Below are 5,750 nucleotides of genomic sequence, written 5' to 3' on the forward strand. Positions count from 1 at the left end.
TCTTTCACAGATGATAAATAGAAGTTTGAATACCAGTCTGTTGAAGGTAATTATTCTTCATAATTCATCTCACTCCAACACATTATCCGACCTCCTTTTTGCATATGATACATTGATTTTCTATAGCAACACTAATTCTAATTTCAGAAACTTAAGGGCCATACTTCTCAATTTTGAAGCAGTTGCGGTGATTTATATTCCTTTGTAATCATTAGTTTCCTTATCTTTATTAAAGCAAGAGGTTACTGTATGTGAGGAAGATTGAAGCAAGACCTCTCACCCACACATTTGCACAAGAGACAAAAGAGAAGTAAAAGGAGGAGGAGGGGTCTCTAAGATCACCCATGCAAATAAAAGGAGGAGGTTCCATGTCCTTAGCCTTGCACACATGCCCCCGTGCACATGGCCACCCCTACCTCTTTATGATTTTACTTTATAATTTCTTACTTTATTTTGTTTTCATTTCATTTTAACTGTATCCATCTTTGTGCTTTATGATTTTTAAATGTGTTGTTTAGTCCCAGGGAATGTCTTTTACGCATATATGTCAATTTATATAAATGGTGTTATTTATTTATTGAACTGGTTTATATTGTGGAAATGAAGGGATATTTTCAACTATATTGGTGTGAGTACAATACACAAATGCTATTTTTAGTTAAATGGAGAATGGGATGTTTTCTGTATACACTAAAACTCATGTTGGCCACACACTGATATTAACTTAATCTGCCTTACTGAGATGTGTCTCACCCCAATATACAAATCATCTTTCTCAGGACCATCTCGAGATCAAACTTAGTGAGCTTCGGGGCGGGGTGATAAGTAGTTTTGTGAGTGTCTATAAGAACTCTAATGTATTTAAGTTATGTTTGAAGTTCCTGAATATGTAATATTGTTGTATGGACTGAGATGGTTCTCTCATTTTCTGGTTGTAATATGGAAATTGGGAGACTCCTATGTATGTTAGTAGTTCAGAACTCTGGTAATGTATTTGCAGGATGTTTCATTTATTTCCGCTACTTTTATATGATAACTATGGTATCAAGAATACAGATGTTACTAAAGTAGCACCACAAGCCCCACGTGGCGGGTCGGGGCGCTACCATTATCCTGTGGAATAGGCATAGCTGAACCACATAAAATTTGTCTCGTATATATTAATTTTTTAATTATTTTCTGCATTTTTATTATATTAAGAAATGAGCGGGCCAGCCTTCAGGCCTAGCCGATATTGTCCACTTTGGCCTTCAGTCTCACACAGTTCGAAAACGCACCCAATGAGAAGAGAACCAACCGTCTTAAATGGCAGAACTCCTCCCGACCTCCCAACCGATGTGGGATTGCTTTCACAACACTCCCCCTTAATCCCACATACGAGGTCTTCAGGACCTGAATGGGCCACCAAGAAAGGAGCGAGTCCATATTGTCCGTTTTGGGCTTTAGGCACGCACAATTTTAAAACGCGTCAAACCGCCCCGCCGGGGGGGGGGGGGGGGGGGGGGATGTGGAACCGAATTCTCTCTCCATTGTAGCCTACATCTGCATGTATCGTGCCCTCTTCTGCATCAACGCCGGCCTCGCCAGCCTCCTCGTCTCCGTGAGACTTGCATTGGGAGGGAAGAGCGTTAGGGGCGCATCGTTCTTTATTCGAGCTTTTGTATTATCATCGCCGCCGCAGAATTTCAGACATTGCTAACGCCCTTGTCGCGAATGCGGTGCTAGGTTGTTCCTGTTTCTTTGCTTGTGTGCCTAACCTAATTTCTGGCCTTGCATCTGCGTTTTCTTATCTTTTCAATTGCAAACCAGCTGCGAGCCTGTGATCAGTAGTCCCCTCCAACACACCAACTCAAACTTATACTAGAGTTGCTGCTACGGGTATTAGTTTTGCTTTAGAATCTTAATATTATAAATCGTGTTATTGGAAATGTCATTCTCAGTCAACTACAATTCGCCCCCTCTATCGCTGGAATTTTTGCTTAATTGTTATTCTGAAGCTTATATATTTGAGGATGTTTGGGAATATGAATGGAGATAGTGGTTCATGAATTTATAACTTAGTGCTGATTCATGTATTTATGCCCAATAACTGTTCGTGTTTTTGTGTGAATGAGTTTATGTACGGCATGTTAGTGTGTGTGAACGTGAGGGCTTGTGAGTGAAACAGTTGTGCAGGTGAGCTCATCCTATGAAGTTGTTTCGTTCGATTTTAGAGCTCAGTGCATATTCGAGCGTTTATGCTCACTAAGTGTTTGCGTTTTTGCGTGAAAGAGTTTGTGTATTGCATGTTTATGTGAACGTGTGAGCTTGTGAGTTAAAGTGTCGTGCAGGTAAGCTCATCCTATAAAGTTGTTACATTCCGTTTGAAAACTTTAGTGCATATTTATGTATTTATGCTCAATAAGTGATTCTGTTTTCCCGTAAAAGAGTTTGTGCATGGCATGTTTTTGTGTGAACGCGTGGGCTTGTGAATTAAAGTGTTGTGCAGGTGAGCTCATCCTATAAGGTTGATATATTCATAAATTTTTCCCATAAACAATTCATCTTTTTTTTTTTTTCATTTGTTTAATCCACTAGCATAAAAAGGGTAATACAGATTCGTGCGTCAAATTTGACCGTCTTCCACTGCAATTTTGAATTATGATGGGTGTGGAACTTTTCTTTTTCTTTCTTTTCTCTTTTCTTCTTTTGAATTCTCGTTCAGTTTGTAATTCGAACCTACTATGTGTCTTAGAGTCCTGTGATCCTAACACATGATTTTGGTATATGATTATTGACTTAGAGGTATGACCGGTGGATGTGACTATATGCTAATTATAGGAATGACTTCGGTATATCTCTGTAACGTTGTGATTTGTTTTAATAGTTCTAATAGTAGTGTTTTCGAACTTAAGATGTATGATCATTAGACTCTTGGTGGTTACTCGTATGTGACCGAGGATACTTTGAAGAATGATTTTTGAAGAAACACTAGTTGTGCATCCTCCCTCCCCTGGTATCGTTATGGATATTAAGTGAGCAATCTTGGGAAGCATTTAGGGGCAAGCTCTTAATATTCTTGAAAGGTGTCTTGAGCTTCCATGTGGGATTGGGAACCCCACGGATGATTCATTTGGCAATGCGATTATGTGAGTCTTTGGCCTAGAGGTTTGGTTGTATGTCCTTCTTAGCCATTGACTATACAATTGGACAATATCATCTAAAACCCTAATTGTAATGAGGAGATGAGAGTCACTCTCAATATTAGTGGAATGTGAGTTATTTCTTTTGTTGTTCATGTCCAAGTTTCTTTGGTGATGACTTCAATTGGTTCAAGGGTTGTTAGACCGTGAGACATTGCCTCTGGATTAAACATTTGAGTGTTTCCTTAGTTAATGATAACCTATGGTTAGGTTAGACTTGATATTGTTTTGCAGTTGCACATGTGTAAGTTAATGATAAGTATGGTTAGGTTAGACTTGATATTGTTTTGCAGTTGCACATGCGTAACTTTTTGACACTCTAGAAGGATTTTGAGAAGGGCGATTTTTTGTCATTAAAAACTCCATGTCTGTGACACCAAGGAAAAGGAGTGATCGTTGTGCTACAGTTTCAACAGGAGGAAATAATTTTCCGACTCATCAAACTCCATTGATTTGCAAATATTTCCCTTTTGTTTTTTCCTTTCAGTTTACTGGCAGAGGGGTCATGAAAAATAAACAATTGCTGTGTAAAACAAATAATAATTGTGTGCTTTATTTTATCATTAGTGTTGCTTTTGTAATATTGGGTGTCATTTAGTTTACAAAATTCAAAAATTTTCCATGGAATAACATTATTGAGAATCTGATAATGGCGTATTTTTGTTGCAATTTGTGTTATAAAATTCTCAAATATGAATTCAAATTATTCATTTCAGTGCTCGGACAATTTGACAGACATTTCATTGTATGATGATAATGATATTTTAACAACAAATTCCTATTATGAATATAATCCAAATTAAATCATGATCTAAGTTTTATCCGTTGTGTAAAATCTCAAGATTTAAATCATTACGTTAGAATAATATTATTAGCGGAGACCCTATGCTATGGACGGGGTATATTTCAAAAACTGATCCTATATAAAATTATTATATTACATGCCCATATAAAATATTAAAGTTTAATTTTATGTATTAAATTTTAAAATTCAACCGTGTGATAAGATATAGGCATAGTACGGTGTATATTTTAAATCATGTCATATAAATACATTAAATTATAAGTTCATAGAAAATTTAAAATTTTAATTTTGTGTTAAACTATAAAATTTAACTATGTAATTAGATACAGCTCCGGAATTTTTGCTTCATGTGTTTCAACGTTTTCCTTAAGTTTAAATTTGATAAACTTTAGGATCACATTTGGAACTTGTACACGTTAGAGCAATCAAAGAAAAGCATAAAAATAATCTAATTTTTCATATTTAACTATGAAAGAAGGAGAGTGAGAAAGAAGAAAAAAAAAAAATACCAAATTATTAAATAAAAATTTGATTTTAAGTATCACTAATATTTGATAGTTTTTCTTAACTTTTACTTATATTAGGACAAAATCTGTTGTATGTAATATTGGTATGAGAGAAAATATGATGGAAAATAGGTTTCTCGTTAGACAATTTTGATTTTTAAGCATGTGTAGTATTTGTTTTTTTTTTTTTTTTCCTTAACTTTTAATTGTATTAGAACATGTTTTTATTTTTAGTAATATTTGGTATAAAGAGAAATATAACGGAAAATAGGTTTTCTTTTTTGATTTTTCTTTCCTTTATCCAAACAAAATCTTTTATCTGAATGGATCTTAAGTGTGAGCTGCTTTTTACTAATATCTTTTAAATATTTTGGAAAAGCCTGGTAAAATTTATGATTTAATAAGCTAATTAATAATTTGAAACTAATTGATAACTATATAATAAATTTATAATTTAATTTTCGCAACAACTATAGATAAATTAATTAATATAATCGAATCATAATTGGATTCAAATTCGTATAATGAAAAGTAGATGTGTAAATCAATTTGAGTTGACATGATTGTTGTTAAATAATTTGAGGATGAAAGGCTATTAATTGCAGGGTCAACCTCTATTAATTGTCGAGCCGGCTGCCGCTTCTCACTATCTCGCCTGTGAGGTTGTGCCTCATGCGTAAGGGTCCTGAGGCATATAGCCAGTTGCCTGTGACTGTGAGGTCGTGGTCGTGCCCCGTGCGTCAGGTCATGAGGGTCCTGAGGCACAGAGGCAGTGTGGGTGACTGGGTGAGGCTGAGACTGAGAGTGAGGGAGAATCGAGAGATGAGAGATCAACAGCCAATGGCAGCAGGAGATGGGCGCTGGGTAGGTTTAGGGTGCTAGGGTTTTGAGATGAAAGGTATACTCCAAGAGGGGCTGAATTTGATTTTTAAGATTTTAGTTACAAAAACTTTAGTTAAGTATTAGTCTTTTTTTTTTTTAATTAATTTGTTACAATCACACAAACACAATAATTCTAATCAGCGACCGTACTGTACCAATCGGGAGTCCTAGGTATATATGAATGTAAATATAAGATAACAATTCAAATCCAAATTTTAATACTTCAATAGATAAGAAAATTTCAGAATCAGATTTTCTTTTCAACAATGAGAAATGATAATCTCAAGATACAATATCAATAAGTCAATCTGAATTATCTTGCAATGTTTTCCTCAATAAGATAATCACTCACACAAGCTTTACCTCAGTTGTTAT

At 35.2% G+C, this 5,750-nt stretch overlaps 1 long non-coding RNA gene across 1 annotated transcript; it reads left to right on the forward strand.

Annotated features, from left to right (window-relative positions):
• Positions 1-1,280: 1,280 nt before the first annotated feature.
• Positions 1,281-2,057, forward strand: LOC131168696 (uncharacterized). Its single transcript, XR_009140389.1, has 2 exons — positions 1,281-1,725; positions 1,810-2,057. It is a non-coding gene; the product is annotated as an uncharacterized LOC131168696 (long non-coding RNA).
• Positions 2,058-5,750: the final 3,693 nt, after the last annotated feature.

Source organism: Malania oleifera, chromosome 11 (genome assembly GCF_029873635.1).
Source record: "Malania oleifera isolate guangnan ecotype guangnan chromosome 11, ASM2987363v1, whole genome shotgun sequence".
In the NCBI taxonomy this organism is placed as follows: Eukaryota; Viridiplantae; Streptophyta; class Magnoliopsida; order Santalales; family Ximeniaceae; genus Malania; species Malania oleifera.